Source organism: Thermobia domestica, chromosome 4, assembly GCF_964235325.1.
Source record: "Thermobia domestica chromosome 4, izTheDome1.hap1.1, whole genome shotgun sequence".
Classification (NCBI taxonomy): domain Eukaryota; kingdom Metazoa; phylum Arthropoda; class Insecta; order Zygentoma; family Lepismatidae; genus Thermobia; species Thermobia domestica.
In genome coordinates, this window is record NC_137457.1 from 233,925,985 (window position 1) to 233,952,933 (window position 26,949).

The window sequence follows — 26,949 nt, forward strand, 5'->3', positions numbered from 1 at the left end:
TCTCCCCACTTTCTTAATTCTCTCACATTTATTCTTACCATCGACATGCATGTTACCTATCCGGCATAAGCATGGGAAGTAAAATCAAATACTTCATTTTTATTTATTTATTTATTTATTTATTTATTAGCAAATCTTCTCCTTTACGATTTACCGCACTACCGTTCAATAACATTTAATGCAACTGTACAGAACTGATTCTTAATCTTACAATTAGTAACGAAATGCTCTTTTTCTGTCAATAACATTACTTTTTATACCCTAATTGTTGAGTTGATTTTGAGTTTAACGTCCTTTTCAGCAGCGAGGTTATATGAGACAGGACCTATTGATTAACATGGAATCCGAATCAGATGATCTCCCGCCGGGAATCGAACCCGGATCACCCACGCCAAAGGTGCGTACGCTAACCGCTCAGCCATGGAGGAGCTCTATTCCCTAATTATAAGAGTAATAGTTGATATAATACCTAAAATAGTAATGTTATTCAGTTAGTTTTCCTTTTCATTACGGTATAGGAACGGTTACAAGTAACGAATATTTTAATGCAATTATATTACGTTAAAAAGTTCTGTCTTTAACATTAAACCCCCTATCATTGACATACAACCTTTTAAGTTAGCATTCAATAAGTTATTGCAACTGTACGATAACCTCAATAACGAAATGCTCTTTTCACCTGCCAATAACGTTATTTTTAATAAGTACCGTAATTATGAGAGTAACAGAAATTATACCTATGACAATAACGTTACTAAATTGGTTTCGTTTTTCGTTACGATATTGGAACCGTAACAAATAACGAATATAGTTGATGCAATTAAATGCAATTTATATTGAGTTAAACAGTCATGTCTTTAACGTTATCATTTTAATGAAACCTATTACGTTATCATGCATTAACTTCGTTGCAGTAGTAACCCTACCTTAATAACGAAATGCTCTCTTCACCTGCCAATAACGGTATATTTAATAAGTACCGTAATTGTGAGAGTAACATTTGAAGTGATACCTATGACAATAACGTTACTAAATTGGTTTCGTTTTTCGTTACGATATTGGAACCGTAACAAATAACGAATATAGTTGAAGCAATTAAATACAATTTATATTGAGTTAAACAGTCACGTCTTTAACGTTATCATTTTAATGAAACCTATTACGTTATCATGCATTAACTTTATTGCAGCAGTAACCCAGCCTTAATAACGAAATGCTCTCTTCGCCTGGCAATAACGTTATTTTTAATAAGTACCGTAATTCTATCAGTAACAGCTAAAACGGTATTTAACGCAGTAACGTTATTCATTTAGTCTCAGTTTTCGTTATCATATAGGTATGGTAACAAATAACGAATTAATAATAACGCACATTATGTTAAGTTAGCAAGCCCTGCTCTTCCCTAGAAAGAAAAAGATGTTGAAATAAGGAGAATTGGAGAAGGTCTGTCAATGCAGACAGTGATTTACAAACTTATTTCCAGCAGTTGTTCTGGATTTGATATTTTCGTATACTTTCAAGCATTTTCTGATTCATGTGTGATCAGTGTTTTTATTTCTTTGAATATGCATTATATAATGAAATAACACATTACATAAACAACAATATTGAGATTAACATATGATGCTCGTTGGACAACACGTTCTGAACCAGAGAGGTTCATCTCAGAATGGAGAAATGTTTCGTGCGTCATCTACTCACAATTTTAATTGCATCAAGACTTGACTCAGTGCTACCAACTGCTGTCAGTGCCGAGAAAAGTTACGTGTAGATTGGGTTGCATCTGTCTAGGCGTTCTCACAACTGCAAATTACCTGGACCCTAAGGTATGGAATTAGAGTACTTAGGGTGAGATAATTTTGTAGTTGGGTGTACACATATATAAAATTCAAGGAAAAAGTAATAAAAAGAGCTAAAAATAAAGGAAGAGTTTATTTTTGAAATTTTTATTACGCTTCGTTCGAACCATGGTGGCGCTTGACGCCTGGTCTGTCGACCTCATTCTTATTTACGGGGTGTCGTCGTATAGCCTTGCCCCACGCACTGATTTTCCACGGCACGACATGGCATTGATGCAAAAGCTGCATTTAGTGCGGTTTGGTGTCATGACACACTCTCGATTCGAAGATATTGGATATTGTACATTATATTTTTTTAAAAAAGAAAGGAGTATGTTTGACACATCAATGTAGGCTAGAATCTTCCCACAAATGATAATATGTACTCATTAGTTTTTTTTTGTTTTTTTTAATCTACATTCGTTTACGGAATAGGGTATGCTACGTTTGACAATTGTATCTAGTAGAAAAAAGTATCCGATAGAGAATTAATAATGAAATACGTGAATGGAGAAGAGGAAAATGTTTGCAAATGCTGGTCGAGGAAAAGCAAATGTAGGTTTTTGTACATGAACGCAGGTGTGATCATCGTGGCAGCCAAGTTGGATTTTGTCACATTGGATTTCACACAATATTCTTTAAATAGAAACTATATGTGTGGCACATCAATATATGTGTGGCTAAGTTTGTTTTTCGATATTAGAAACTGAACTAACTTTTGACCTATCGGTGTCACAAATTCTTTACGACATAGTGTGCTACGCTTGACATTAACAAATTGAGATTTCTGAAAGTAAGTTTCCTGTGAGTAACTGTACACTTTCATATTACATAGAGCATGAATAAGAAAATGCGACTTTTACTTACGTTCTATCGATTGTCTCACAGTAGGCCATCCGGTCGTAAAAATTGGAAAGTGTATGTTATAGCATATTACGAGGAAGTCTTATTGCTTCTTTAACAATGAGATGCCGTAAATCATTTGGGTTGTGTGATTTGCTGTGATACACCTTGTCCTGAATGTACCCCTATAGAAGTTAATTCAGAACTGATATATCGGGAAATCTTGCAGGTCTTCGATCACCCTTTTTTTCCAATCCAATGTGGAAAGACGTAAGCATTATCAAAAATTCAGTTCATAATGTGATGGCGCCGAGTCTTGTTGGAAGCAAGCGTGATCAAAATTATATGTGAATACTTAATGACAGACGGTGTCACTAGGGGCTCAGACAAAAGGGAAAGGACAGAAAGACCCGAGTCAAAACGGTACGAGTAAAAAAGATTTCCATGTCAGAATCGCCTGATATGTACCCTGAAAATCCTGAAAAGTATAAAAATGCTTATTGGATCAAAAGTATTCTGTGAACAGTACCTGATATACTTGTGAGGGAAACGATGGCTTCAATTTTAGAGTGCTTATCTCTCCTGCGTGAGGTCTCTGGTTCGATCCCCGACTTAGTAAGCTTGTGGTAAGACAACATCGTGTCCTTAAGTTTTTGAGGGATACTCCTATTTCCTCTCACAGTTCAACAATTCTTCCATCATCATTCACTTGCTTTATCATTCATCTTCCTCACCCTAAAGGATATATAAACGTGAAACGTTAAACTGAAAAATTTCATTTCGTTTCAATTGTGTCGAAACAAACAAAGTATTAACTTCTTATTTCGAACAGCTTAGAACTCGCTCTGTTTTGTTCGGACATAATTCAGTCTATATATTTGAAACGATTATAGGGTAGGAAAATTAGACAAAATGGTAGAAAAAATTCATAAAAAGATAAAAATTGGCAGGAATGTATGGAATAGTGGTCAAATCAATATACTAAATGTCAAGGAAAATCCGAGTGGAGCTTCAGCCGCCATATTGGAAAATAGCCGCCACCGATGCTGTAAAACTACGTTTTTCGTTATTCTGCACAGAAAACGCCAGAAAATCGCCATACAGATAAAAGTCTATACAGGCGCATGAAATAGTGGCTCAATCAACATAGTAAAAGTCCTTGGAAATCCGAGTGGATCATCGGCGACTATCTTGGAAAATGGCCGCCCCCAGCTTTACACTACAAAGCTGTGAACCAGTGGCAATGTATGAAAAGCAACAACTATTTTATAAATATAATTATTTATTGATTGTGTAAATATTAGTACAAAAATTTGAAAATTGTTAGTTATTTCGTCTGTCTAAAATGATAAATGCACCTGTCTCAGTGATATATTCATATTTCAACTTTCGTCTTTTTGCTGTCTATGTAATGAGGAGCAGTGTGGGCTCATTTGCTGACTCAACTGTCATTATCCATTTACATCTCTCAAGAGTAAAAACAGTTCACGCTGTTGGACCCGGATTCGACTCAGAGATCACCAAACTTCAAAACAAACTACTCAGAGTCAGCATAAAGCTCACCTGATGACGCTGTACGAGAGATGTATCCAGTTTCTAGATTCAGTACAGGACAAGCAAACGGCCTACTTATGGATTCAACATTTTCGCCATGTTCAACTCTTGGAACATTTATACATGTTGAAAGAAGTGGAAACTGGGCATTACATCTTCAGTGTATTAATGACATGCTTCCCACGCTGCAGGACATTTAAATTATGCAAACTCATGCGACTTGTACCGCCAGGAAATGTGTGCTCTCCAAACCAAAAAGTCCACAGATGAGTACGAGAAATACTGCGCTAGTGGATATTTTACCACCAGAAGAACTGATAAATTCTGGAGTGGATTCTGGACCGACTTGACTATACAACAATGCCTCATGCGGACAGTTAAGAGTATTGAAGCTTTGTTTCACGACCGCAGTGTCAGATCGTGTTGTGACTAAATAGATTTTGAGTATCCCAGCCACAACTGGAATTAGCAATAGCCTCGAAAACTTTTGTCATGTCAAATACAAATCGGGTGATCAACACGTAGAACCTAAACATTCAATGAAAGCTCGTGATGATGCCGATGTTAAGACGTTGGTCAACTGGCTTCAATACCACAATTCTTTTCGTGAACACAATGAACGTATAAAGATAACGAAGAAAGTTCTGTCGCTTTTTCACCCACCACCTTCGAACATCGGTATGTCATGTAAGACGTACCTGGAAGATCAAAAATAGTCCCCATGAGCATAGAAACCCTCTGCCAACGTTTTGGAAGGCCATGGTTTCCACCACGGTAGAACGTGGTGGGCCGTGAAGCGAAGAAGGTATCAAGTGCATTTTACAGCTCTACTAGGGATTTGTACTGGTGTCCTCTAAGGTGATTGTTCAAGGAATGGAACAGGTGATAATCGAACGATGTAACGTCTGGGGAGTATGACGGATGCAATAGTGTTTCCCATCCAAGGCGTAGAATGGTGTCCCTGGTCATCCTAGCTACCTGAGGCTTACCGTTGTCCTGTAACAGAAGGGCCCCTTTGCGATTCAGAAGTGCTGGCTCCAGAGTTTTGAGTCTTCGTTGAACACGGCTCAACTGCTGACAGTACACAGTTGCATTGATGCTCTGACCAGCTGTTAGCAGTTCCCAATGCATGATGCCGCGGGCAGTCTACCAAACACACAGGAAGACCTTCTTCTGGTGCAATGTTGGTTTCGGCTCTTTTGGAACTGGTTCATGGAATGCTAAACAATGATGACGGAGCCGTGGAGCTTCGTGCAGGATCAACTTCTCATCAAATGTCAACACCCTGTCCCCAGAAATGGCTCCTTCCTCAGACGAGGCAGCAAAGAAATACAGGTGTCTGCTCGGGTTGCCTCCTGTCCCGGAGTCAAATCATGTGGGACCCATCAACCCAACTTGTAGTGTTTCCCAAGTTGATGGAGGTATTGCCGAATGGCCCCTCACATTGAATTGTAGTCCCAGTTCCTCACATGTCTGGCCATTTTTTCGCCTCAATTTCTGCCTGCCAGTTCCTCACATGTCTGGCCACTTTTTCACCTCAATTTCTGCCTGAAGATCTTCATTTTGTGCATGTGTTGGTCTTCTGGCACGTGGTGCGTCTTCGAGTGTTTCATCACCGTCCTTAAACTTGTTAAACCACCGTTGCATTGTCAGCGTAGTCACGACACCCTCGCTAAAGGTCTCCCATATTTCCCGCCCTGCTGCAACGGCGTTTGACCTAAATTTGAACTCGTACAGCAAACATGCCCTTATGACGCTCAGTGAAGGTCCCATGTTCACTCTGTCCTTACGCAACTTTACGGCATAACTGAACTCTCACAACCAGGATGTATGTTGGATATACCCACACCAACAACTGACATTCGCCTTATCTCTATTCGCATTCAACTCACGGTGTGAGAGTCAATGGAACACAGACTTCCACAAAAAGTGACAGAACTTTCTTGATTACCTTTATATGTCGATCGCTACCGGCATCACAGGTGATGATACAATCACCTGTGTTGCGGCTTTCGAGATTGAGATGATAGTACTACGAAATAATATAAAAGGTAATTTCAAAGATGTAAACTAAAGCGATAAGGCACGTTCCTTGGTAGTAGTGACAAGTGGTGAAAGTATATATATGATGTGACTGTACCTCTAAACACTACACTACACTATACTTCTCCTACGAACTGGTACCAAGGCCATTGTGTCTGATATTTCTTTAAGGAAAATCAAGAAGTCGGTATTGTTTGGAGTTCTGGATTTAATGGATGAGACAAAACCAGGAAGTGACAATCATCCTCAACAAAGTGTCACTGTCGGGGGCATGGATTAAAGGAAAACTGACTAGATCTTTATTACCTGTGCTGGATTAAAATCTACCAGACTCGTTTCGAAATGGTAGTTTAATCGTACTGGAGGCGGCCATTTTCCAATATGATGGCCCCAGCTCTACTCGCATTTCGCAGGACTTCTAGTACGTTAATTAGACCACTATTTCATGCACCTGTATTGATTTTTTGTCTCTCTCTGACTATTCTCTGACATTTTGTGTGCATAATAACGAAAACTGTCGTTTTACTGCATCAGCGATGGCCATTTTATCAAAATAGTGGATGAAGCTCCACTCAAATTTCCCAAGACTTTTAGTATGTTAATTGGACACCCCACACAACTGTACCAACTTTTATCTCTGTCTGTCTCTGAGGATTTTCTGGCGATTTGTGTACAGAATAAAGAAAAACATATAGTTTTACGGCATCAACCACCGCCATTTTCCAATATGGCGGCTGAAGTTCCACTCGGATTTTCTGGGACTTTTAGTATGTTGATTGGACCATTATTCCACACATCTCTGTCAATTTTTATCTCTTTAAGAATTTTTTCGCCATCTTCATTTTTTTCTAATTTGTCCACACTATTATTCTATTGGAAAAAGTGGAAGGTTTCTCCATAGAACTTTATAAACTACAAATTTCCTCATACCTTTCTTCCAAAGAATTAAAATTTTCGATATAACTGCAAAAGAAAGTCGCTCTTACCCCCGAAAACCAAAAACCCAGCTTGTTCGGAATTTTCCCCCAGTTCCCCCTCCTTTTTTTGAGATTAATTTTGATTGGCTCTTGTTTGAATGTCTTCACATAAAGTTTAATGAATTTTCATTTCTATCTGCTATAAAGGAAGATTTTAATTGTTACAAATTTACGTTTCCGGAGTATGATTAGTTTATTTTTACAATACGCACTAGTGCAATACTAAATGGCATTCGTCTTGAAACCGATAATAGTATGAATATTCAAACACTAAAAATAAAACTAATTGAATAATTGTTTTGATTGCTGGAATATGTACTTCTCTCTATTGCAATTCCATACAAAATGATTATATTGATTACAAAAAATAAAACTACTTTTTAGTTTTGAGCGACAAAAGCAGAGGGAAAATATAGTAATCGTGAAAAAATTGAATTCAAGATTTCAAGGATTTACCCGTTTCATGAGAATAGACATTAAAACAGTGATTTTTCTACATCCGTTCGTCCTGATGTACACTCACCTAGAGGTCATAACGTTTTCTGAACGAAATTTTAAACTTAACCCATTTGAGCCCACTGTTCCCAAATGGGAACAATTTATTTTTTTTTAGCCCGTTTTGTTAGTGGATTATTTGTGATGGATTTATTTCGTCTTTTACAATAAGTACCTAGTACCAGTCCATCTAATATCACTAAAATCCTCAAAATATATTAAATGAGGTCAGAGGGGTGGGTTGTTTTCGGACAATTTTCTTCAAAACAACTTATAACATTTTATTCATATTTCATACATAAATATTTCATTGATAACTCAATTACATTGTTTAAATTATTTGTTACTGAAAAGATCACAAGAGGTAGTTTACCCTTGGAAATAATTTTCATTTTCAGATTACTTTCTCAAGGACAACACTGGCAATTGTGGTAATATTTGATAAATAAATATTTCATTGTTATTTTTACAATGTTGCATAAATTACCACCATGAGAATATCCACAAGAAGTAGTTTACTTTGAAATGAGTGTTTTTCTTTTTTACATTTTTTTAAAATATCACCCATGTGAGTTTGTTGATATTTTATAAACAAATATTTCATTAATAACCCTAACATATAGCACAAGTTATGTCTTATCGAAAAATCTACATGGGATAATTTACTTTTGGAAATGAGTTTTCTTGCAAAGAATTTTTCCGAGAACGCATTTTAATCTTGTTCATTATTTCACAAGAAAATTTTTTCAGTAATAACTGCAGCACAACATGATTTAGTTTAAGGTACTGAAACGAGAAAGTTTAGTGCGGTGGCCCGTACCTTTTTTAAACTTTTTTATTTTCTCACACTAGATTCATAAAAGTAAAATGAAATAGGAGAAAAACGTTATGAAGAGTAAAAGAAAACTTGTCATTGTTCAAATACATATTTTTATAAGTATTTACTTTTAAAATAAATTAAATGTGAATTTTAAAATATTCGATCAGTGTGAGTCCCTAAGGACGTTGCTCCTCTAGGCACGTGACTAGTGGCTCTAACGCTGAATCTAGTCGTAGATAAGACTCGTAAGCATAAACGTATCATGAGCGTTGAGCCTGAGGATGTGATGTATGTTGGAAACAGCGGAAAGTTGTACGAGTAAAAAGGATATGATTTGATCTCACTTCGAGTGATTTTCAATTAAAGTATGAATCTAGACTTTGAAACACCCTGTAATATCACGCTTTATAACTATCTGAATTAACTTCTCGCAATGGCTATTTGTTCCCTTTAATATTTATTTCATATGTTTAGCTGTATTTACAGTGTTTTTACGTGTTAATTTTTCGTCACATGTCAGTAAATTTTTCACAGTATCAAGCCAGTACTTCTACTATTTGCTTTTGTTTCGTTGTTGCTGCTGTTATACCTATAGAGAATGGAAAATAATAGAAAGGGAGAGACTCGGTAACTTGAAACTGCTGTGAAACAAAGTCAAAAATTCACCAATCAGCTTCAAGTTTCAGCAGTGATTGTTGTTTAAGTGGTCTGTTATTAACAAAGACAAAAAAATATATCTGTTGAAAGAAAGAAAGAAATTTGCTCAGTTGTGTGTTACATTTTCAGTCGTGCAGTTACGTGTCAATTCTGAGGTCATAATGCCACTCGAATTTCTTTGCAGTCAGAAAGGGGCGAAGCAACTGCTTCATAATGGTTATATTTATAGACAGGATAAAACTTTGAGTGGAGGTAATGAAGCCTGAAAATGCATTGAATATAGAGTTTCAAAATGCTCAGGACGGGCACACACAACGGGCCAAGACGAAAATAGCAACGTAGTTTTCGCTTCAATGATGGAAGAGAGATACAATCACCTACCACAACCAGTGGAAGCAGAAAAGTGAAGAATTCAGAATCACCTAAAACGAACAGCTACCGATACAAATGACACTCCTGCAAATATTGTTTCAGTTTGCACATCTAATGTAAATTGCATATCAGTAAGTGCTGCTCTTCCGAGTATTCCTGCCATGAAAAGGAAGGTTCAAAGAGTCAGGCAAGAAGCTCAAATGGCGCCTGTAAATCCCACGAATATAGAGGAGTTAGTGATTCCACTTCCGTACCAGGTTGCCTTAACTAAAGAACAGTTTCTTCTTGATGATATTGGTGACAACCAGAATCGCGTGTTGATATATGCAACTCAGCGTAATTTAGATCTTCTCGTAGGTTCAACCAATTTGGCATCAGATTCAACATTTAAAGTTGTGCCAGTTCTTTTCAAACAACTTTGGACCATTCATGTAATTAGGAATTATGTAGTAGTTCCAGTAGCGTATGTTTTGATGCAAAATAAGCAGCAAGCTACACACCAAACAGTGCTAGAGCGGTTAAAGTTTCATAAACCGAACTTCAATCCAACTCAGGGACGTAGCCAGAGTTCTGAGTTTGGAAGGGCTACATTTACAAATGGAATAACCCATATTATATATATATATGTACTGTAGTGTACTCAGGATAATTCGCGGAAAATATCGTTGCCCTAAATTAAACTTTAACTACTCTTTCGGGGGTTAGAAATGCAGGGGTGCCCACAAGGGGGGTTATGACGCAAACTGCGTCATTGAAATATTTGGGGGGGGGGTAAAAATCTATATAAATATGTTTGAGAGGGTGTAAAAATTAATCGAAAATATTTTTTTCATGGAAGAACACCTACGGATAGGCAATTGAGGGGGGGTGCGTCATGGACATGAGGGGGGTGGGCACCACTGAGAAATGTGAACCTCTCTTGAGAAATGCGATAATGAAACAATAATTTAAAAATTATGTATTAATAATGTTTACTTATGCAAGGACATTATAAAACGCAATACTTCATACAAATACTTTTTGATACATTTATACATACCTTTTTGCTTTGTTCCTTTATATTGCAATGTTTTTGGTAGATTCAATAATGGACCGAGATTTTATCCCTTCACCAATTTATTATAAAATTTGATAAATACAATACGTCTTTGATTACAAAGATACTAATGCTGTTTCCTTGTTAATGTTCAAGTAGATGAGTATAGGTGTTTTGCACGGTGCCCCTTCTGTCAAGGCAGTCTCCAAGGCACCTGCCGGTTCGATGGGTTTGGAAGGATAGCCCCCTCAGCTCAAGGCAGCTTCGCAAGGCTTTGTTGTTGAAAGGATCCCTAGTCCAGTGCGACCTTGGGAAGGATGGGTGTCCCCTAGTCCAGTGCGACCTCAGGGCGGTGTAGGTGATTTGATCAGTTGGACGACTGATGCTGGGTCCCTCGGTGTTCCTCCTTTTATTTGTCCTCCTCGGGTCCTTCCGTGAGGTCCGTCTGCTTTCGGCGTTCCTCGGTGTCCTTCCGCGTTGGCTTGCTGTCTGCTATGTTGTTTATAAATAATAGCACGTGTTGAGTTGACACGTGCGTCTGTTGTGATGTGGGGATCCTTGCACCCCCACACTGGAAAAAAAATAATCTGGAAGATTATTTTGAGAAAGTACACAATTGTAATTAGTAAAAGGCAACTGCACCAACGCTGAAACACTTGAGATACTGTTTATGCACAAGGAAACACTATAAACACTATAATACACCAATATCACTATGAAAAACTTGTTGTGAAATATACACATAATGGTAATAACACTGTAGTTCTTTCCCAACTAAGCAGGATCAAAAACAGTTTATCATTTCCCTCAAAGTGGGTAGAAGTGTCGATGAATAAATATATCAGTTTATTAAGGATCGATCACATCCGGTATGGGTAGTCTATATCAGTGAAGTCTCTTTCGTAGTATTAGTAGGCGCCAGTGAATTGTGTGTTCCTAACGGTGAAGGTATGTTTAGCTAATTGGTTAAGTTTTGTTTTGTAACGGGACTTATGAAGATTAAGGCACATTTTAATTATTATTAGAACGAATGAAAAGAGAAGAATCAGTTTTGGAATTTAATAGCTTCTTTTCTTAAAAAAAAGAAAAAATAGAGAATTTGAATTTTTGGTCACTCTATATAATGTGAAGAGCCTGATTTTATCAACATCCTTTATAAGGAGAAGAAGTGACGTAATAAGCATTCATGTACGTTTGTATTGAAGAAGAGATGTTGAAGACAAGAAAGTGTTGTATTTCAACCTTGCAGAGATTATGACTTTTGAAACTAAAAAAGAAAGAGAAAAAAATGTTGATCTTGCATTTTGCGAGAACGGAAACACAAATTGTAATGAAGTTAAATAACAAAATGAGATATAGTTTATAGTTGAAATGAAGAAGTGCGAATTTATGTCAGTGTATCTCTCTTTTTTTTTTTTCGTTTCTTCTGATGTTAGTTTCTCTTCTGTTCCTGGTAAGTACTAGAAATTTTGTTAAATTCTTTTTTTTTAGAGTTATGCCTCTTTCTCCTTAATTTTGTCTTCCCTCTGTTTGGTCTTCGTAAAATGGTTTTAAACGGTCCACCGCAATTTCTTGAATTCTATCCTTGAATTTAGACGGCAATTCTACTCGGTATAAATTTGAATTTATCTTCTCCAGGATGCGTGCCGGGCCGTCGTAGTGAACTGTGAAATGTTCAGGTAAGCCTATTTTCCTTGTGGGATAATATACCAAGACAAGGTCCCCTGGATTATAAGTTGTTTGTTTATGGCGCTTATCGTAAAACTGCTTTTGTCTGTTATGCGCCTGTTCCAGGTTATTTCGTACTTTCTTCCTGATGGCCGCTAGTTTATCTCTGTCAATTTGTATATGTTGTCTTGATTCTAGCGTACATTCTGGCGGGGTCCTTGGTTCATAACCAAACAATAAGAAACTTGGAGAATATTTGGTCCCTCCTTGTACGTACGTATTGATACCAAAAATAACGTGCGGTAACTATCTTTCCCAATCTGTATGGTGTTCTTGCACGAAAAACTTTAGACAATTCTGTATGGTTTTATTAGTTTGCTCTACTAACCCTATGGAAGCATGATTATATGCAGGTGAGTACTTATAGACGAAATCGTACTTCTGCGCCAAATTCTGTAAACGAGTTGCTCCATGTACTGGGTGTCGGTCCCAATATAATGTTGTAAAAGCTCCAAATTTGAGGATAATATCATTTTCCAGAAATTTCTCTATGTTTTCCGCGTTTATGGTGTCTACTGTCTTTGCAATGACATATCGTGTGGCTAGTTCCGTAGCTACTAGTATGTACTTATTTCTTCCTTCTCTGCTTGGTAGGGGCCCTAACTCGTCATATATCCATGTTGTTGCTATCTCTCCCACCGGGTGATGTAAGAGTTCGGCTTGTTTCTTCTGTGCTAGTTTCTTCAGATGTTGACATTCAGTACACGCGCGTATCTTATGAGCCAGATAGTTTTTCAGATATGGCATATAAAATTTCTTGATAGTGGTCTTGTATGATTTTGAAAATCCAAAATGCGGATTGGTCGCCTGGCGGTGGAAGGTTGTGAACCACAAATTAGCTAGGGACTTCGGTATGCATAAAAGATGTAGTAATCCAAAATTGGGGTGGTTTTGTTTTCGATATAAGATGCCGTTTTTAAGACAAAAAAATCTTGCTGATCTGACTGTGGAGATCTTTTCCGGCTCCCTTCCTTCTAAAACGGAAATGATGTCTTTATAATTTTCATCCTTGCGCTGCTCTCTTGCGATATTCGGTAAAGGCTCGTCATTTTCTGCCTCTATAGTATTAACTTGAAGGCTGTTTGATTTAAACGCGTAATAGTCCTCTCCTTTTTCTTTGTTATTTTCTTCTGTTTCACCTTCTTTCTGTATATCTTGGGCCTGTTCTAGCATACTGATTATATCTGCTGGGTGTTTGGATCCAGGCAAATATTGTATATCAAAATCATAATCAGCTAGAAATAACTTATATCTTGTGTACTTCCCGACTTTGTCCGGCTGGATATTCATCGTCGTGATACACTTTGCGTCTACGTATAGGTTAAATTTTCTATTAAGTAGAAAGTAGCGAAATTTGCGCAATGTGTATATGAGAGCATATAACTCTTTTTGCCAAATGCTTGCTTTCTCTTCACTTTTCGTTAGCCTCCGGGAACAATAAGCAACCACCTTCTCAGTGTTAGTTTTTGGGTTATAGCAGGCGAGTGGTCCTCCTGCCTGAGTTTGACTGCAATCGCTATAAACACGAATTTCTAGCGAATCGTCAAAGTGAGCAAGTGATGGAGCGTTTAGTATATCTTCTTTTAATTGTTCAAAGAGAACATCGTGATTCTCTGTCCATTTAAATTTAGATTTGAATGTTACTAACTGTTGGAAAGGCTCAATTTTTAACGTAAAGTCTTTAATGTGGGCCCTTAGATATGACCATAGGCCGATAAAGCTTTTAAGAATCCGTTTTGTAGTCGGTCGCTTAAAATTTCGTATCTTTTTAGCTATTTTTGGAGATATTTTAATGGATTCCCCACTAACAAGGTGTCCTAATACATTAAGTTCCTGATAGCCAATGTGGGTCTTCTTGGGTGATGCTCGGAAGTCGTGTTTCCTAAGCTTCTGGAATAATAATTCTAAATCCTGCAAGTGCTGTGGAAAATTATACGAACTAGTAACAAGATCGTCAGCAAAATTTGTAATTCTATCTGGTAGTCCCTCCAAAATCATTCTCGTGGCGACACTTAAACTTTGAGAACTTGTTTTGGCCCCCATTGTGCATCTCAAAAATTCGTATGATTTTCTATTATGATTGAGCTCGAAGGTCATATATTTACGGCTCTTAGGATGCAACAAGATTTGGAAGTAGGAATTGGAAAGATCGGCAATGCTTATGAAAGTTTTCCCCTTTATAGAGTTTAGAACGTCCTCTGTTGCTTGAAATGGTACCGACAGATACTTGGTATAAGTGTTGCATTTCTGCAGGTTGAGAACTATTCGAAATTCCTTCGTATTAGGCTTCTTGAGCACAAGAAGTGGAGAAGAGAATTCATTATTGTCAGTAGGCCTGATTATGTTTGCCTTGATAAGGTCTTGAATTTGCTTATCTACTTGACTTCTAATATGTAACGGAATAGGTGGGGAGCGGTCGTGGAATACGGCAGACTTAGAAATTCTGATTTTATGAACGTAACCTCTAAAATATCCAATATCATCAGGTGCATATGTAAAAACGTCTCTGTATTTAAATAACAAGTCATAAACTGCTTGCTTTTGTTTTCTGTCCAATTCGGGATTGACGTCAAAAAGTTCTTTATTGAAAAGTGTTTTTGTGTACTTTAAACGTTCTTCCGTTTCTTCTTTTGTTTTAAATTGATATGCTTTTTCAAAAAAATCTGGTTCTTCTAGGGCGTTAAAAGAGATTTCGTGCCCTTCCGCAAGAACCGCCACTGGCGTGTTCCTCTTTATAGTTACGCTCTTGCCATTTGGGTTTGAAATTAACATTATCATTTTGCTTGTTTCTATCTTTTGATCGAGGGCATTTAAATTATGTTTCTCGCGTAGTCCAGGAAGCAATGATACATATAGGAATTCTCTGTCAGCTATTTTTTTCTTTCCTGTTACTTGTACATATGTATACGATCTTGGAGGCAAAGTTATTTGCTTAGTCAAGTATAGGCAATTGTGCTCCGTCTGTGATACTATCTGAGTCGTTAAAGCTGACAATGTATTCTCTGTACTTTGAACTGGTAACTGCGGTTTCCTCGGTCGTTTAAAAAACGAGATTGTGTTCTTGTTTAAATCTATGGTGGAATGCGAACGTTGGAAAAAATCGATTCCTATTATTATTGGCATTGTTTTGTCAATTATCCTAAAGTAATGAGTGAATGTTGTCTGTCCTATTTTAAATTTTATTAATGCTATTTGGTTCAAATGAATGTTATTGCCTGAAATTCCTTTTATTATTGTCTGAAATGGAATTATATTTGTCCCAGGGGGAACGATTTGGGCGGGCCATAGGGAAACAGTACTTCCTGTATCAATTATCGCATTTTGAAGGCCCAATTTAGTTTTAATTGTTAAATGCGACCTGTTATTTTCGTCCTCTAATGCAATATTTTCCCGTCTTTCTGCCAATTGTCCTGATTGTTCGTTTATTAGAGGAATTTCGTAATTTGTGTCGGTTTCTTTTGGGTCTCCTCGTTCCGTGTGATGGTAACTATCGGCCCCCTTGTCAAGGGGCTGCCTTATGCGTTTTTTTGACGTTTGTAGCAATTAGATGCCCCATGGCCCCGCTTCCGGCATATTGCGCACACCAAAATTTGATCTTCCGTTGGAGCAGCGTGTCGATTATTCCGGACTTGTCCCTGTTTTCTCTTCCCATTATTATTGTTTCTCCTTCCGTTTCCCTGGTTCCTATTCTTCAAATGGCTTGTATAATTCGTCTGGGCTATCACCAGCGACAATTCTGCCATTTTATTGGCCAAGGTAGAGAGGTCACTTTGTGGAGGATTTTGCTCTTGGTGGGGAACGGTCTTAGGTTCCTGACTTGAGGTTTGAGTTTCTTGAGGGTTGGGTTGAGGAATTGCCATGGGAAGATTATTGTGTTGTTGGTATCCAGGTATATAGCTGTTCATTGGTTGTGTAACAGGTTGCATCTGCACAGGATAGGTATGATGGTATAACTGTTGTCCAGGATATATTGATTTTGGTTCGGTTGATAAGCCATAGGATGTATTATGCAGGTTAGGTATATTATTCTGGCCGTATAACATATGTAATTTTTGTGATAGCTCTGCGTGTTCTCTTTTCCTTAAAAGGTCATTAGCTGCTTCCAGTGTGTTTAATTTATTCTGTAGAGCTTCTACCGTTGCAGACCTTTCAAATGCTATCTTATTAAGGAAATCCCTCTGCAAACCCAAAGATAAATGGTGGATCTTTTGTTCTTCAGTCGCTTCCGGTAATAACTGCCTTATTGCTCGGAGTTTACGTAAAAAGTACGAATCTATTGACTCGTCCATTCCTTGTTGTACCTCGAATAATTCCTGCTCTGCTTTATACGATGGGACCTTTGGTCTACATAAAGCTACTAACTTAGATTTTAGATTGTCATAAGTCATTGTATCAAATTGATTTTGATTTTTAAGCTGTAATACGAGATCTAGTGCCGTGTCTTGTAAATATATTGGTAGAATTTCCTTCTTCTTAGCCGGTGACCATGCCTGCATTGCTGCCATATGGTCGAATATCATAAAAAACCTGTCCGGATCCTCGTGCATATGTCCCGCATACTTCGTTAAGTGTGGCATATTAAAGGATAAATTGGATGCACCCTCTGTCATATTTGTGTTATTCTTTCCTGATCTATATGTCTGTTTACCCGATCTAGTTTCCGGCATAAATCGCACTTAAGGAAAGGAAGAGAGAAAAATTTGATAATTAAATTTAGAATTTTGATAGTAAAACCTAGATAAAATAGATTCTGATACTGACCTTGTGCCTGTTAAAAAAGTTAATAAAAAGAGCGTCCCGTACAAAACTCCGGTGCCTATCACCATGCAATGTTTTTGGTAGAGTCAATAATGGACCGAGATTTTATCCCTTCACCAATTTATTATAAAATTTGATAAATACAATACGTCTTTGATTACAAAGATAATAATGCTGTTTCCTTGTTAATGTCCAAGTAGATGAGTATAGGTGTTTTGCACGGTGCCCCTTCTGTCAAGGCAGTCTCCAAGGCACCTGCCGGTTCGATGGGTTTGGAAGGATAGCCCCCTCAGCTCAAGGCAGCTTCGCAAGGCTTTGTTGTTGAAAGGATCCCTAGTCCAGTGCGACCTTGGGAAGGATAGGTGTACCCCTAGTCCAGTGCGACCTCAGGGCGGTGTAGGTGATTTGATCAGTTGGACGACTGATGCTGGGTCCCTCGGTGTTCCTCCTTTTATTTGTCCTCCTCGGGTCCTTCCGTGAGGTCCGTCTGCTTTCGGCGTTCCTCGGTGTCCTTCCGCGTTGGCTTGCTGTCTGCTATGTTGTTTATAAATAATAGCACGTGTTGAGTTGACACGTGCGTCTGTTGTGATGTGGGGATCCTTGCAATATATTTTGTAGCTTGAGAAAATAGAAATAATATAGTAACAGATATTCACTACCCAAAAAATGCGATAAGTTCTATGAGGCTACCTAAACTGAACACACAGGCTATCGAGACGTATATTTTAGTGTTACTTTTCAAAGATCCTGACTTCCTTCATATATTATACTGTAAACAATTACGGGCACATTTACTGACCAATTACCGACAATTCTGGCTGCCTACCGGTTACCCTAAAATTTACAGTATTGCTGTAAAATGTATGGTTATAGGCCACAAAAAGGTCGTATGTATGCCCTATTACCATAACTTAAATACTATTACCGTAAATTTTAGGGTACTCTGTTGGCAGCCAGAATTGATGGTAATCGGTCAATAAATGTGCCCGTAATTGTTTACAGTGTTGTACATTTTATTGTTTACAAAATCGTTGTCTTCCGTGCGTCTCAAACATAAATCAATCCAAGAGGCCTACAATTATTTGAACTTCCGTGATCATAAAAAAAATCTCCGTGATCATAAAAAAAATCTAATCAGCGAAGTACATATTATATAATAAAATAATAATTGGTAAAACATTGGCCTAATATTACAACACTATTTTCTTTAATGCTGTTCTTGCATCGTCTGACAACGTTTTGCCACATTGTATTTACAAATTACTTGCTGAACACAAACTGTGACGCCTATGCAACGACTTTGCGAATATATCAATAATTTTATCTTCTTCATGCTTAGAGGCTATCTCTTGTTCTATTTCAAGTGCGACTAACGCTGATGTTCTATCCTAACCAGACTTACAACTAAGATTTGATTTGAACCTTTTATGCACGCTCAAAGAACACTCACAAGAAGCTGATGACACAGGTAGCGTCAAGGCTATTTCCACCAAATTCGTAGTTGGGGGAAAATTGGCTTGGACAGAGCAGCATACAGGTCAGAGATATTTGTAATTTCTTTCTCCTTCATAAGAGATTCTACATAATTTTTTTATAACAATGAATTCATGTTCAGGAAAATCTATTTCGAATTGCGTAGCAGACTCTTCTGTTGCCTCCTTCATCAAGAACAGTTTTGATTTAGGATGACACGCTTGAATGCCACGAATTACAGATATATTTTCCTTACAGAATCATCTGTCAAACTCGTTCGCAATGTTTTCAACCATTGGATATAGGAGTTCTGTACGAAAATTCGCTTCAGTATAAACCTGTGTTCTTTTCTTCGGAATACTACCCGGAACCAGAAAATCTTTTATACTACTATCATTTCGCTTTTCTCTGCTCTTTGGTTGATTAAAACTTTCTATACCATTTTGTTTGACAAACTCCTATGCTTCAGTGTAGAGACGCAATGAATGTTCCTTTGTTCTAAGTTCTTTTATGGCTTCAACGACGGAACAAATAAGTAGCTGGGCGTTTGCTAGGGTAATATCTTCTCCTTGTAGAAAATTATTCAGGCCACTAGTAATTCCCAAGATCTTACTAAAAACAATCAAGCATGAAACTATGGCAAATGATTTCAGTTTGTTCGCAATACCCTCAGCTTCAGTAGTCTTCTTAGCATCCTTTCCCTCTAATGCAAAGATTATAGCTCCATCATTCTTTTTTATAGCATTCAATGAATGAACATGTGAAGCGCAACGAATGTCTAAAATCAGATATACTGGACTGCTCCAAACCTAACGCTGTCTGAGCCTGCTGTATTCGTCTATGAGCTTTTACGACGTAGAAATAATTATGCAAAGTCTGCAATAAATCAAAAAATGTATTTACTTGTTCGAACGAACACACTTCTACAATAAATTTAATTGATTTGCATTGCAATGGATATTCAGTGCGAGGGGATGAGACTTTCGAAATTACTTTTGCACACCACCTATGTGGCCTCTCATAACGCTCGCCCCATTGTAAGCTTGCCCAATGCATTTTGAGTCCTTATTAACACCTACCGGTACAGAAGCCAAAGTTTCGATAATTGTTTTCGGTATGTATTCAGCATTTACCTCACGAAGTTTGACAAATTTCAAAATGTGCTCTACCGGTTTAGAATTTTTCACATATCTCACATAAACACTAAGTTGTTCAGAAACATTAACATCTCGCGTTTCATAGCCATAACGCTGAATTTTCTAGCGGCACTTACAATGACATTGATGATTTCCTCACCGCAGCACAAGATAACTTCATTTGGAATTTCTGGGGATAAATAAGTGATATTCCCTGGCGCTGTATAATTTTATAAAAAAGAATTAAAACGTCGTAACAACTCAAATGTTTGTAAGAAATTCCCTTTATTTAAACTGCTGTCATCTTCATCGTTGCCTCGGAAAGCCAATCCCTATCGACCCAAATGGATCACAATCACCACTATTTTTTCTATATGCTTTAAGCACTCTCGACGGGTTCTTATTTCTTTTCCAGATGTATCGTTTTGCAGATTCAGGACATCTCTAGTTTCTTTGGACCTCGGAAAGCAGTCATTCACATGAATGTTTTGCTGTGAGATGCTAGCACCTTCCTTATCAACACTGTCCGAATGAATATTTTCCTAAGCAACAACACGCACCTTATCAGTTTCACTGAAGGTAGTCACCAATTGCTTATCACTTTTTTCGTGTGAAATAAAATATCTAGATTTTATAAATCTCTCTATATTTAACTTAATTTCAAGAACACATGCATAGCAAACTTAACAGTGCGGATTCCACGTTCAGTAAGAAAATAGACTCTTTCCCGCTCAGCCACAGTTGCCAGCGCCAGAGTAAACCTATACTCAGTACCTTCTCGTAAAACAATTAAAAGATACTATAAGATACTATGTTGCAAACCCCAGCAATGTGGGAGAAGTATTCTCCTAGCCTTTGAGTCGAATCAACTTTTCATTTTTTTTTTCTAAGTCGGTTATAGAAAGTGCATTCGTATAGCTTTTTAGCCTTAGTACTTCAAGGCGACTATAAGGCTGGAATCACTCTAAGGGCTGGAAGAACCTCGCAATGTTAACGAAGGTGACGGTGTAAAAGTTATTACCGTTCACTTTTAATGTTTAAGAAATACCTATAAATGGATTTTTTAAAAAAATTCTTAGAAATATGAATAATTTCAGTTTACTATGGATATTTTTTTCATTTATTGTCGGATAAAAACAATTTGTAACATATAATTTTAAATAAATATTTGGGGGGGCCAAGCCAAGATTTGGGGAGGCCGGTGCCCCTCCGCTCCCCCCCTTAGCTACGTCCCTGATCCAACTAGTGTTATAATTGATTTTGAAGTTGCGGTTGCAAACGCATTTCTTCAAGTGTTTCCTGCCGTGAATGTTCGTGGCTGCTTTTTCCACTTTACGCAGTGCATATGGCGGAAAATACAACAGAATGAAGAGCTTCTTAGGAGATATTTAGATAATCCAGATTTTGCCCTCCATATGAGACAGCTCGCAAGTCTTGCCTTCGTTCCGGAAAATGAAGTTCAAGAAGCATTTCACAGTTTGACACACAAATTTCTTCAATGAAAATGCGCAAATTCTGCAACCGTTAATTGACTATTTCGAAGATACATGGATAGGGCGTCCACAGCTTGGAGGTGTTAGACGTCCTCCAATTATCTCCATAAAGTGGAATCAATACGAAGTTACTCTCGGAGACCTGCCGAGGACAAACAACAGCATCGAGGGATGGCACCATAAGTTTAGCTCTTTCATTGGTGCTCATCACACTAACATCTTTAAATTTATTGAAGCACTGACGAAGGAGCAACAAATGAATGAAGTGCAAGTGGAGCAAGAAGTGGCTGACAAGTATTGGCCACCGGCTGAAAAAAATATAGAGTAACTGCAAGTCGAGTACGTACTATTGTACAGGAGTATGCTCAAAGACCTTTAGAGAACTATCTTCGTGGCTTAGCTCACAATTTTGATTTGCAATCCACGTAAGCACTTTGAGACAAGTGTCAATCGTATTTGGCATTTGGAAAGTTAAACAAAAATTATAATAATCTTATGTTCAATATAAGCTGGAAGAATTTAAAAACAGATGAAAGTATCCAGAATTTTTCAATGTAAGTTCACAAAATATCTGCGACTTGGGACTAAAAGGGCCAATGTCAACACGAAATAATTTGGAATATATATTATCATATAATAAGTGAATTATCACTTAATAGTGCATAAAGTTTTTTTTTATTTACATAGAACAAAATGGACAATTAAAATAATATTTTTCAGTGCGAATATTCAAAGCATCCAAAAATAAGAATAACCTGAGGCCAAGGTTGTGTGAACTGGAAAATAAACTTTCCCACAACAAGCTATATAGCGTAACACCTAGCTGACCTCGATATGTGCATCTGTGATCTGATCTATTGTTTGCAGGAAAAGTTAAAAACACAATATCTGGTGATGTTCTGGTGGACAAATACACGGATTTTCCAAAACTGAACAGAAAAACAAAAATAACCTTTATATTTGTATACATAACAATAATATTTATCAGAAAACTATAATTTGGACATTTTAAGATTCAAAAATATAGTGCCAACTAGTTGTGACAAACATGGACATTTACGGGTATAAAAAGACAGATTTTATTAACCAAGAATCATTGTTTTGGAATCATTCATTCGGATTCCACCATTTCGGATTCACTTCGTTCCGTTCAGAGCTTCGACATGAAGTCTCTGAGTAGCTGTCGTCAGGACATTAAATATAAACTCAAAAAGAAATTATAACTAATGCATGGTATAGTGTAACAAGTCAAAATAATCTATTAGTAATTTACATGCATTTGTAGTTATTGTATGCTTCTTTCTTTAGTACCGTAATATATTTGTGCATTTGACTTATGTGTAAAAAAAAAAAAAAAAAAAAAAAAAAAAAAAAAAAACAGGTCTAGCTTCCATTTCATTTACATATCCTTTTTCCCATGTTCTTTCGACGTTGTCTTTCGAACATGCTTGTACATTTCATTACATATTTTAGTAATAATAATAATAATAATAATAATAATAATAATAATAATAATAATAATAATAATAATAATAGGCAACTAGTTTCTTTTCTGGGCAACTTTCGTGTTCCAATAATACGTTCTGGTGTTCTTTGTGATTCTTTAAGTCATTTCGAACAACGACCACACGATTCGTTGACTCGAATCGATCATTTTGTGTTGTCAATTGTCTGCTTATGAGTCAATACTTTCACTTTCACAATATATGCGTAACATGGACTTTTTTTTTTCTCTTTCGGTAACACTTTTTCATTTACCTTTATTTTATTTTTTTTTTTTGACAGGTACACCCTTTCTCTCCTTTTTACAAATATTCCGCATGCCTATCCTCATGAACCAATGGCCTCCGAGATAACAGTGGGAATCGAATTCCAAGAACTGGACAATGCAATTCCATACACGGAGATTGCTTTTCTCTCTTACTCCCATGAACTTCCCATGGTTGACTCAACCAACATTGCTCTCGAATGTGACGAGGCTAATAATACTATTTTGTGTTCACAATTTAAAACCTTAATGCACAATATTAATAACTTAACATCTGACATTTTTTCTGCATCCGTTGTCGCCAAATTAGGTAAACAAAATTCTCCCCCTTCTATCGCTCGTACTACTAGAGCGCTGTTTGCACCTTTAGGTAATCTTCTTCGCTACATTTCAGGTGTAGCTACAGAGGATCAAATTAAACATTTAACACTCAACTCTGCCCAGTTAAAGGAACATTTGCAGTCCCTGGAAAAAGATCAGGTTTCAGTCCACACTGCCCTTTCTAACATTTCTCGTTCCGTTAATAGATTGGCTTCTGAATCTCGTAGCGTCTTTCAAAACATCCAAACCGCCATGACTTCCATTCTCTCCGAAGAAACCTATCTACGAAACTCTGTTATCGGAATCGAAATCCCTCATCCGGTTCATTAACCTGTTATTGAATTTGGACAATGTTATAGTTAACGCACAACATCAGACCCTTCATTCTTATCTCTTCTCTGACATTTACGATAAATGTCAACTAAATTTATTACCATCGGCTTTAGTTCCATTCGATATGTTAGCTGAAGATCTTTCCAACTTGCGCATGCGTCTTGCACGCAAAAATCTCATTATTTCTCCGCAGATAACTTTGCCTTTGTTGTATTCTCTTCCCCTCACATCATGCCATTTCTCTGGCACTCACGCCATTCTCCACACCCAAATACCAGTAATCCCTTCTGGCAATAGTTTTTCCTTGCACCGCGTGATCCCCTTTCCCGTTGCCTTCCCTACTGAAACTTGCATCATGTCGCTACCTACCACGCTTGTTTTATTCAACCAAGGGCGGAAAACAGACTCGCCACTATGAACCTTAATGGGTTTTATACAACAAAAAATGTTTAAAACAATGGTACGGAATGGGGATGCTTAGAGAAATAGTAACACAAAAAGAAAGACAGAGAAAACACACGATACCAGCTCGTGTCACCTCACAACACAAAATGGGCTGATGTGGCCAAAATCAGAACCCAAACAGACAAATAAACAAGACAGGACACAGTACTAAAGGTTATACTAGTATTAACAACTAAATCTGGTGCATTAAATTCTCTAGGAATAAAGCTTGGCAAAACAAGCGCAACAGAAAATATGCACACACATAAAAATTTAAAACCACTGTGTAATGCAATTTCAATAAAATATACGGATTTAAAGCAAATAGTAGTCAAAGGCAAATTTTCAATTACCAAAAATTAAAATAATAATTTCTAAATTAACAAAATATACATAGCCTTGACTAATGAGGTCATAAGTGAGAAAAAAGTATTTCGTTATACATGGATAACGGAATGTTTAATGCTAACCTATGATAGTATATACATTATCTGTCATTAAATGTATCTGAATGAAAAAAGAAAATGTCATGTATCACTTCTATGTTCGCCGGGAAAGCCATAACACATAGGCTCTTGGTGATGGTCTTAGTTCAGAATTTAATTATTTTTGTTCGGCGGGTTGAGGGCGCCGAATTTTGCTACCTAACCCTCACCGATGCCATCTTGCTCCAAGGAAATGTGGAACAAGCAACTATTTCGTTTTCAAAAAATAATTAAATTTTGAACCCTTCTGTGTTGTCTTAATCTTTATTCTTTTGGGGTTAGATTAAAATTACTCTTTCTTAGTAGATAGGCAATAATGTTGAAAGCTAATAGATATATTTTGTACAACAACATTGAATTGCTTAATTTTTCGGTCAATTTTGATTTGAATCTAACTTTGTGTTTGTTTCATATGGTTTCTTGTCCACAACCTGCTAACACTATTAAACTTTTTTTTTACCTCAAACTGCCGCCTACGTCTCTCGTTTTCGTTCTGCAATAGCCGAATTCATCTTTCATACTCTCAACATTTGTTTCCCGTATTACAGACAAATTCGGTCATTAATTCGTTTTCAACTTCATCGTATTTATTTCCTAACAGGTATTTTCCTAGAATAATAGTTCCAAACCACGTACAGTACTTCATTTTTCCGCTTGACAAAATTCGAGTTGAAACATACATTCTATATGTGTCGTTTTTGGGGAGTTCGGCGTCACGGACGATTGTATTTGAATTTCCTCTTTTGTCAGTGGGATAATATTTTTACAATGACCCACGGTAAGATATTCCTGAAATTGAGGCCGCAGGAATATTTCACCGCGAATGTTGGTCTTTTTTCGAGGGCGGAAGGCTAACGTTCGATCTTATGTTCACCTAATCATTCTTGTACCATAGCGCAAGGCCAGATATTCCTGAATTGAGGGCGCGGGAATGTTTCGCCGCTTTTTTTTTAGTCTACTTAGTGGGAGGGTAGGCTAACAATTAATGCTCAAATAATCAAGACAGAATATAAGCAAATTTCAATATTCTAGGACCTACCTTAAGCATCAAATTCCATCTATTACATAGATCAAAATGCGTCACGTCACTAACACAAATCACTCATCTACTCAATAACACGATTTACGCACGAGACTTTTTGAACGAAACTTGCAGAAACCACATCAGAATCCGTAAGAATTATAACTAACAATATTCACGCACACAATTCTAACCGATCTGTCATACACATCACAAGACACTTTCAATTTCCGGAACCTAAAGTTTTCCCCTACCGTTTTTATCAAGACATTCCATCTCATAACGGTTGGCGTGTCATCTTTTCCTTTCTGGGTCATTAACCATAAATAAACAAACACACTTGCTATGCATTCTCTTTCTATTACCTAATGTTTGCAGAAAGAAAGGTTTTTACCAAAATGAAATACAATTTTTTTTGCTATTGTTTGCTTTACCATACTTTGCAGTCCGAAATTGTTTTATTTTCAATACATATACATATCTCAGACTAATTCCAGTCCGACGACAAAAAGAGAGGAAACACTATTTTTTTTTTTCAAAACACCTAAATCTAAAACTAATGCAATCCATTTCTTTTCAATATGCACCTGCTCCGAGATCCCACAGATGTCACTTCCAGATGCCAGTTTATTCTCCAGCCTACCAGAAGCGGCACCATCTTGCTGCGGATGGCCATTTTCAGCATCTTCACGAGTCTGGTTCGAGATGTTCCTGGGCCAGCCTTCACCTACACGATGCTATCTCCAGTTCCCGTCTCGTCACGATGCAACGAGATCCTGTTCCTGTTCCCGGCTACATGGCACCTCCAAGAGTTTCCTTTTCAGCTCCAGACGTTCCAGAGACAATGGTTCCAGCAGCTTCCAGCATTCCCGACCCTTCTTTTCGGAGTCAGCCACAAGGTGGACTGAGACAGTATGGATTCCTGCCATGAACCAGCTCATCCTAAAGCAGAAGCTCCAGATGGTTCCAGCAGCGGCCTGACACCCCGACTACATGTTTTTTTTTTGGGTGACCTTCATCAGGTGTGGACAGACGCTGATCACTGCTACACCACCGACCACATCTTCCCGTCAGTGCTTCGCCAAGATTCGACGCACCGACACTCAGTGCATAAAGTTTCTTTTAATTATTAATGCGGACGTTATCAGTAGCCGCTCATTAATTCCCAGAGGGGGATTATCATATAATAAGTGAATTATCACTTAATAGTGCATAAAGTTTTTTTTTATTTACATAGAACAAAATGGACAATTAAAATAATATTTTTCAGTGCGAATATTCAAAGCATCCAAAAATAAGAATAACCTGAGGCCAAGGTTGTGTGAACTGGAAAATAAACTTTCCCACAACAAGC

General features: G+C 37.4%; 1 protein-coding gene across 1 annotated transcript in view; it reads right to left on the minus strand.

Annotated features, from left to right (window-relative positions):
- The window catches only part of LOC145683907 (aminopeptidase O-like), a 206,100-nt gene extending 180,056 nt beyond the window's left edge, over nucleotides 1-26,044 (minus strand). The window contains exon 1 of the mRNA XM_081755572.1: nucleotides 25,614-26,044. The gene's annotated coding sequence lies outside the window, so the exon portion shown is untranslated. The remainder of the gene's footprint in view (nucleotides 1-25,613) is intronic.
- Nucleotides 26,045-26,949: the final 905 nt, after the last annotated feature.